Source organism: Sander vitreus, chromosome 17, assembly GCF_031162955.1.
Source record: "Sander vitreus isolate 19-12246 chromosome 17, sanVit1, whole genome shotgun sequence".
NCBI lineage: Eukaryota > Metazoa > Chordata > Actinopteri > Perciformes > Percidae > Sander > Sander vitreus.
Window position 1 is genome coordinate 15,529,658 of NC_135871.1, and position 9,264 is coordinate 15,538,921.

Consider the following 9,264-nt stretch of genomic DNA (forward strand, 5'->3'; position numbering starts at 1 on the left):
GTGATGAACATCAACCATGGCTGCTCCTCCACTTGCCCGCCTGTCACAAACTACTGAGCCAGAGGAGGCAAAAGGAGCTGAGTGCTCCTTTATTGAAGCCTGGTAAATTACAAATACAGGCTGTCACCACGTAAAGTGAGGAACTTTATCAGATATACACTTCCAAAGGTCATATTTTATTGACCTGACAGTTCGCTGGCGGGGCCTGCTGGAAAAGGTGACAAGGCTGGAGCAAAGGCTGATGGTTAAGGGCTGTTTGTGTTGGATATGGAAATGTCAAACACGGCAGCTTTTAAGAAAAAACAGCTTACATTTTTGAAAGCTTTTTTTTTCTTTGCTTTTTAATGAAGTCGAGCCACATGCAAATGTTCTGTTAGTACAGATTTAGTCCCCATCTGCCGAAGTGATGGTGCAGATTATATTTATTCATTTATGTGGGAATGAAACTATTTACAGTAACATGGTAATATCTAAAACCATTACCTATTTACTATACAGTATAATTACTGTATTTACTGTCCATCATTGTATTTAGTATAAAAATGTATGCACTTAAAATAATTTGCACCTAAAAATTCAAGCAATCAAACAAAAAAAGTCCATGGCATGCATTTGTATGGAGAAGTGAATGAGGAAATGAGGGAGTGATTTTGAACAAAGCCCATATTTCTTTAAGATTATTTTTTTGGGCATTTTTAGGCCTTTATTGACAGGACAGCTGAAGAAATGAAAGGGGAGAGAGAGGGGGAATGACATGCAGCAAAGGGCCACAGGTCGGAGTCGAACCTGGGCCCGCTGCGTCGAGGAGTAAACCTCTATATATGGGTGCCCACTCTACCAACTGAGCTATCCGGGCGCCAGACAAAGCCCATATTTCATATTTCTGTATAAACCTTTTTTATAACACTGACAATGCTATATTACATGCCTCATGAAGTTATAGCCATTTGTGTATGTATGATTTTTTTTAAATTGGTGGACATACCAGTAGATGGGGCTAAGAAGCCTGACTTTCATTACATTAAAATAATTTTTTTAGAGGTAAAAATAATTATAGCAGTATTCCTTAGAAGCTGTAATGATCTGCTGTATGATTAAGTTTTTCAGTGAACCCTTTAAAAGTGTTGTTAAGGTGCCTCAGATCAGCCTATGTACACAACAACTTTCTATGATTCTTCTTGTACTCTGAGACATCCTTAGCTGACATGGGGCCCACAGAGAGGCATACATCCCCCTCCTAAAGCTCTGCGGCATGAAAACAGATTTCCCCTCTCAATTACGCATGAATCACACACTTTAAAACGTCATACATTTCTATGCACACATGGGAAACATGCAAACACACATTCACACACACTGTGTACCTGTGGAAAATCCCAGAGTTTCCTACTGACCCTGGTCCACACTTGACACAGGGACAGGAACACCAGCTTACATCAATGAAGCTTTTCTCTCAGGTGGAGGGAAACCTCATTCACACACACACACGTGCACAGAAACACACTCATAGGGCAACCCCCTCACACACTCCCACGCTCCAGCCTCTGTAAATGTCAGACCGTGGGAGAGAAGGTTTATCTTGGAGCAGTATGGTATTTTTACACCTTCGTTACTGCATGTCTCACACACACACAGCCCACCAATGAAGGGCAAACCTTGTCCTTGGTGCGCTACCTCAATGTGCACAACACAAAAATACCAAAACACTTGAACATGTATGCTCTGAGACATCCTTTCATGTCTTTGCAAAGTTTAACCAATTGTTAAAATCTGTCCATAATGATGGGAAACACTACTGGAAATTCTTGAAGGTGAAAAAGAGTTTTATGTCACAAGGATTATGATTCTTTTTATTTGGATAGTAATAGAATTCATGTTATTATGAATTTGTGTTTTTATATAGTTGTTTTCCACTTGCGGTTGTTATTGCACACTGCAGTTCCACTTTGTGTGTTTGTCATAAGTTGTGTCTGTACAGCTTTTCTTTGCTCTGCCATTAGGGACTCCCTGACTTCCTGTGTTATACAAACTTCCTATCTAGATGCACTCCTGGAAGAGTGTATATGGCCTTTCCTACACTGAAAGGTAGTGTTTTCCTTGTTTGAGGTTGTAATGTTAGCTAGGGTTAGAGATTGTGATGGCGATCTTAAAACATGGGTAGTGTGGCCAGTTAGCTCAGTTGGTTGAGCAGGTGCACATATATGGAGGTTTGTTCCTGGACGCAGAGGGTCCAGGTTTCAAGTCCAACCTGTGATGTTTCCTGCATGTCTTCCCCTTCTCTCTCTCCCCCCCTCCTTCATATCTGACCTGTCCATTAAAAGGTGGAAAAAGCCCTCAAAAAAAAAAAAAAAAAGCATGGGTAGTGTCCAAAGCCAATTAGAAGTGTTTGATTTTCTACTTGAGTTCAGTCAACATGTCAAGTAGCTTTAACTGAATAAATGTTTACTAGCTCACAGTTGAAATTAAAACAGCAACACAGTTACCACAATGTGAAAAAAACTTGATATTAGCATAGACAGTTATGATATATAGTTTGATATAATTATACCGGTAAAGCAGAACTCTTTGATGGGTGACCATACATACAGTATACATATAATTTACCTGTGCAAACTTACCTTCCACAGCTGTTTCATTGCAGATGCTGCAGGTACTATAACAATCGATATTGATGTAACAATACTCATATTATTGCTGATAAAAAAATAAAAAAAATAAAACACACCTAGAAAATCTTGATTAAATAATTTATTACCATCTTCCCCAAAGAGCAAGCCACATCTGTATTCAACATCCACGTTAAATATCCTGTCGACTGTCCAGCCACTGGACCTGGTCTCATTGTCCATCCACTGGACACACACCTTGTCATGCCCCACGGTTGGGCCTCTGGACCCCATCCAGAGCCTGACACAAGAGTTGTATGTTCAGGTCCCTGCCGATGGGTTTCCAGAGAACTTAAGGAGCATCCCACCGTCTAGTCCTGAGAAGAGAAACACACTTACAATAAACAGCGTTTCTAAATCCCTCTTCTCAACTGTAATCAGTCTGAAGTATTATATCTGTTGTGTCTGTCTCTCCATGATGTATTTCACTACAGTGCATCTTAAAGTGTGTTCATCTTACCTGTCTTTTGTAGAACAGGATGTAGGAGGGTTTTTTTTTTTTCTTCTGCTTGCCACACAGAGTCAGCGTTCTTTCAGTTACCTTTGCATCGTTGTAGGTGAACCAGTGGTCAGTTAGGTCCTTCTGTCCCACATCTGGATCAACCCCATCACATATGTAGTGTCTTAACAGGAGAGGAAGCAGTAAGGAAAGATTTATATTTGTCGTGGACTCTCTTAATAAAAAAAAATAAAAAAATAAAAAAAACCATGCATAAGACATGATGTTTTACAATTATGAAGTATAAATAAAATAATTGATTATCTTACCACTTCTTGCTGTTGGGGAGATGTGGTTGATGGTGCTGATCAGACTGTAGCAGCCACCAGCCTGAGAAAAAAAAACACAGTCAGTGCACACACAGTCCACACATTTACTCAGATCAACCACAGTCTAATGTTTTTGTTTGCTATCAGGTCATTTAGTTATTCTTTACCTGGTTAGAGGACAGCACCAGCTCTCTGAGCAGAACAATGGGGTCATGGACCTTTTTAAGCTGGAAGGACGGAGTGAACTTGAAGCGCTTCAGGTGCAAGACCAGCAATCCGTAGACAGAAAGAAAAAATGAAAGAATATTGTCAGGGTAGAGATGAGGCTTGGACCCAAATGCAGTTCAAAAAGAGATTTATTACAAAAGACAGGGAACTAAACAACAGGGATCACCGCAACTAACCTAAAACAAGAATCCAACAAAAGACAAGGGAAACACAGAGACTAAATACACAGGGTAACGAACACTAACAAGGAACAGGTTATACAACAGGTGGAACAATCAGGGCGGGGCAGAACAATCAAACAGGCGGGAAAACAAAGACAGGAAGTAAAACCAGACAAGACTAGGGAGGAAAACAAGACTTCAAAATAAAACAGGAAACACTAACAACAGACAGTCACAATCATGACAAATATGGCGTTACAAATTCTTTCTATTGGTGTTTTCTATGTTAATCAATCAGTAAAACAATCACTCCTTTGGGTCAGTGAAACCCAGTTTGATACCACTGGATTAACCAGTATCATCACTGAGCACTGTTGTCAAGAGTTTAGTCATTTGTGATGGATGTGATGTCACTCACTTTGGCAGGGTCAGAAATGACAAGCGCTGGCATGACATGGTGACACCACACTCGCAGTTGTACTCCAACTCTTTCTCCTGCAGAACAGCAAAGGACCAACATAATTCCACTTCTATACTGGATTTACATGCATGACAGCAAAACAACTATGTATCCACACACAGGCTGACACAAGCAGTGGTGGTGGGATAGAAATGTGTCAGTGTTTTCTACATCATATGATCACAGCATCTCAGTCGGCTCTAGTGTGAATGAATGAGGAGAGGTGTTTCATACCATCAGGTAATCCTGGAGCATCTGCTCCACGGTTCCACATCCAGGTACCAGGTCCAGGGAGAGGTTTGTAAATTCTTCCTCTCTGCTGGATCCTACACCACACTGTGTGTGTGTGTGTGTGTGTGTGTGTGTGTGTGTGTGTGTGTGTGTGTGTGTGTGTGTGTGTGTGTGTGTATGTGTGTGTGCCTGTTTAACTATATTCGTGGGGTCCAAAAACCGGGAGTCCAGTATACTTGTGGGGTCCCGACAGCTTTGTGGGGCCAAAATGCTGGACCCCACAAGTTTAAAGGGCTGTTTGAGGGTTAAGACTTGGTTGTAGGATTAGGGATAGAATTAGGTTATGGTTAGGGTTAGGGTAAGGGTTAAGGTTAGGCATTTAGTTGTGATGGTTAAGGTAAGGGTAAGGGGCTAGGGAATGCATTATGTCAATGGCGGGTCCCCACAAAGATAGTGCCACAAACCTGTGTGTGTGTGTGTGTGTGTGTGTGTGTGTGTGTGTGTGTGTGTGTGTGTGTGTGTGTGTGTGTGTGTGTGTGTGTGTGTGTGTGTGTGTGTGTGTGTGTGTGTGTGTGTGTGTGTGTGTGTGTGTGTGTGTGTGTGTGTGTGGGTTGTGCGCAACTGTGTATTAACCAGTTGCCTACTGGTGTTAACTATTTTAAACATCATGTGTTCTTCCACCGGACAGCTGTAGGATCTACCCATGCTGGCTGCCATCACCCGAAGCCATGGGCTTAAACATCTTATCTGCTCCAGCATGGAGGTGAGGAACTCATGAGCATCCTGCAGATACGCGCAAACATACAAATGAATATACAGAGGGGAAACTATCAAGTGTTGAAAACAACAAACCATAAAACCTGATTACTCACCTTCTGGTGAAGATCCCAGAACTCTGGAGACCAAATCGCCATCTTGAATGCACTGAGGAGGCGGATTTTATGTCTTGCGTCGCCAAAGAAGTGAGCCCCTTTGATGTCCATAAATGATCTGGAGAGTGGGTAAAAGGGGTCAGAGGCATTGACTCTACCATTAAGATTTGGGTGTTCAGGGTACAACTTATAGATACAATTAATGGTTGTGTCTGAGGGGTGCTGTACCTCACAAGTGCAGCCTCAGGGATCAACCTCCAGACCTCCTACTGATGGTTGATGGCTTTAACAAAATCCTCTGGTGTCAGGAGGCTCTGCAGGCAGGAGTTTAAATAGCATATCTGTGCTGGGTTGGGGAACCTGGCATATAAACAAGACAAGCACATGTCAATGTCATCAATTCTTCAATGGCATGTTCTCAAACTGCAGCTCATTTTCTTCCAGGAGCTCTGTTTTACCTGTATTTGATGAATACAGCCTTGTTTCTTGTGTGTGTATATTATGATGTACTCACCCAAGATACTTGACCAGCTGTTGTCTGAGTGTCTTAGTGGTGGAGACGGCATATTCTCTCTTCTGATTTGGGCACAGTCGGAAGCACTGACTTGTTTTCCTCCAGCAGTCTTTCCTCTTCCTCTGTGAGGCCTTTAAATTCCACCACCTTATCCTGGTGGGAGGTGGTGGAATTGCTCACCTCCTTCGGGCTCTGCACATTCGGACTCTGCACATTGGGCTCGGCACCTTCGGGCTCTGCCCCTCCGGGCTTTACACATTTGGACTCTGCTCTTCAGGAGCTGGTGCGACCCGATTTCTTTTCTGTTGGAGTACACAAATAATCTGGTTAAATCACGCAAAGACAATCAACTCATAAATGTCTGGTTCATTTTGAGTGCTGCACTTGGTGTCGAACATTCGTACCATGCAACAGTGCCACCACTGAAGCTCCTGAGCCTTTTTTGACTCAGTGGTTTTGTGAGGTGACGACACTGGTGACAAAGAGAAACACTGTTATCTTATTGTGAACTTAATGTATTACAGGAGACAAAACACAAATAGATAAATCAGCCTGAAGTGACTGTCTGGTAAAGGTAAAATACAGTGTTGTATTAACACTAGGAGAACTCATGCCCAAAACTCATGTAATTGTCTAAGGCACTGAATGTGCTAGCAAACAAAAAGATGAGTAAGAATAAAGAAATGTAGACAAGAGGAGTGTCTGACCTTTGCTTTTCCTTTTGGTGGTGGAAACAAAAATTAGAATAAACAATGTCAAACATCTTTGGTGACATTTACAACTTGCAAGTCCAAATATAATTCCTACAAACTACTAAAATTAGTTTAATATAAAGTCGTGACACATTCCAACACACATACCAGGGGGCGACCGAAGAGTCAATACCTCCACGGTGTCCCTTCATCCTTGTTGTTGGTGGCAGCATCAGGAGTATCAAGGACAGAGACACTGGTGAAGAAGAGAAACACGTGTTGTTTTGTGTACTCATGCTCAGAAGAAATCATAAATAATTTACAGGGACCATTTTAAGAAATCCATCACTCTCTAGTCGGTGGATTCAGCATTGTACTAACTAAAACCGTTTTTTAAGTCTTTCAAGTTGAGTCCAACTCAAACCTCAAGACTCTCACAGTCTTAAAAACGAGTCCAAGACAAGTCTGAAGTCCTTACAAGCACATTTGCAGTCATAATGCAGGTCTTTCAGGTATGTGAATGCAACAACATGATGGCTGTGCTAATAGTGTTTTTATATAGCTGAGACCAACTACATTCAGTGCATTTTGGTGAGATTGTATTAAATAAACGTTATTATTGTTCATTTATCAACAATTTATTATCATTCTTTGTTCAATATTTAAGAGAAAAATGCATCAATGATGATCTTGAATACTTTCAAAATGATCTTTGTTTTGTCCTGTTCAGCAATGTTCAAGCCCAGTGGTTAATAGGACTAATACACACACAATGTTTGTAGCTACAGAATCTGCCATCTGCAATACTTATTTAGTGTTACTGCTTTACAACTGAGTCACTCGTCATGTCTGACAGGAGACCAGATCAGCTGTCCAGTCTTAGGTGTACAGCTCTGGTGCTAACAGGACCAGGATAGAGGTGTGTGACTTTTGACATTGTGCACACACACATGGTTTTCTCTCAGCACTCTGTGTGAAATCATCCACCAAACAGAACAAGGAAGCTAATCAACCTGTATAAACCTGTAATATATATATATATTACATTACCTTCTCTGAGAGCCGCTTGTCTGTGCATCTACAACAGTTATTGATTTCTATAAAGATGTACCTAGCTATTCCTTACAGGGGTCAAACATATATTAAAGTCCTTTACTTGAAGTTACATTAATTAAATGTTGGATAATAGGGGGCAGAACCACATACACACCAGAAGTAGTACGTCAGCGGCCTGTAAGCACGACTGGCGTCCATCTGCTTATCCCACGGTGGCACCAGCCTCTGTTACAGCAGCTCTGTCTTCAGAAGCAGCTGTCCTATCAGCAGTAGAGAGGACAGCTGGGAGACAAACTGGCTTCACCAGGCTGGGGAACATCAGAAATGTACTTGAGGAGTATATATAGAGGAAACATAAGGAGTATGCAGGAAGAAAAGTGCCTCATTTTTATTCATTCATTTATTTTATTCCCTCCAACAGAAGGCCCCACGGCTGCAAAGTTCTGGAAATATTCAAGGTGGAAACAACCCATGAGAATTAATGGGAATAGGAATTCATTGGAATTAATGGGGAATAACAGGAATCAAATGGAAATATATGGGTTACTTGCTATTTACCATGTCATATGCAGATAGAAACAAAGCCACTCATTTGTCAAATAATGTGAAATGTGTCACATGGTAAGTTAGCTAGCTAGCAATTAAATAATGGGGAAATGGCCCTTTGAAAGTTCAAGCCGACAATGTTGGCTGTGTGCAAACTTAAAGTGAACAACTCATTTATTTCACAATAAAGAATTAATAGCAACAAATAAATTAAAATATTATTTAATAAATTAAAACATTAATTAAACTCAATTAGCATGCTCAATCAAGCTACATCACACATGTAACAGCTAGCCCAACTAGCAAAAACACTAAAGGTGTTAAGTTATAAACTGTGTAGCTACTTTTCTTTAGGTTACTATCTATTGGTTAGCTGAAATCTCGTAAAAAATATAAAATATATTTACACCAGTAATACGATTAAAACTTTACGTTAGTCATTTGGCCCAGACAGCAGTGCAGTAGTGTGGGCTGCACATATGATGGTAGAATGCACTGTGCATGCAGAGGGTTGTAATTTTACTGAATTCTTATTTAATGAAATGCTGCTCAATTAATTAGGCATACTTCAACATGCCATAAGACGTAGGACTGCTTTTTTATGTGTATTTTTCACCAAAATAAGTTACTATTAAAAGGTACGATTTGTATAGGCCTATCGAAATTGTGCAAAACTATTCCCAAGCTTGCAGTAACTTCCTTTGGAAATGTACCAACCAAAATTAAAACGCATAATCAATGCAGCAGTGGGGCAGGAAGTTTAATCTTCACCTGCAGAGGATGTTTCATCTAAAGCCCCTAACACACCAACCAGATGGCTGAAAAGGCAGTCACACTGATCAGTCTGCTTTTTGGACCCCCCAGGGTCAAAAACACACCGAAGCGATGCTGTCTTGAGCGTACGTTCTGCGCATGCGCGAGACGTAATACAAAAAATGAAAACTGGATATGACGAACGCCTCACGTGGGTCTGGCTCCAGCCGATAGTAATGGCGACTTGTTCGAAATACAATCTCTTATTTTACGAAAATAGTTCACTGAAAGGTGTTTCTAAAAACATTTTAAGCAAG

The 9,264-nt window shown here is 41.0% G+C and overlaps 1 long non-coding RNA gene across 1 annotated transcript; it reads right to left on the reverse strand.

The window, feature by feature from the left end:
• Window positions 1-2,733: 2,733 nt before the first annotated feature.
• LOC144532436 (uncharacterized) lies at window positions 2,734-3,924 on the reverse strand. Its single transcript, XR_013503349.1, has 4 exons — window positions 3,602-3,924; window positions 3,435-3,495; window positions 3,127-3,289; window positions 2,734-2,983 (listed from the first exon to the last, which is right to left on the reverse strand). It is a non-coding gene; the product is annotated as an uncharacterized LOC144532436 (long non-coding RNA).
• Between the last annotated feature and the right edge of the window lie 5,340 nt (window positions 3,925-9,264).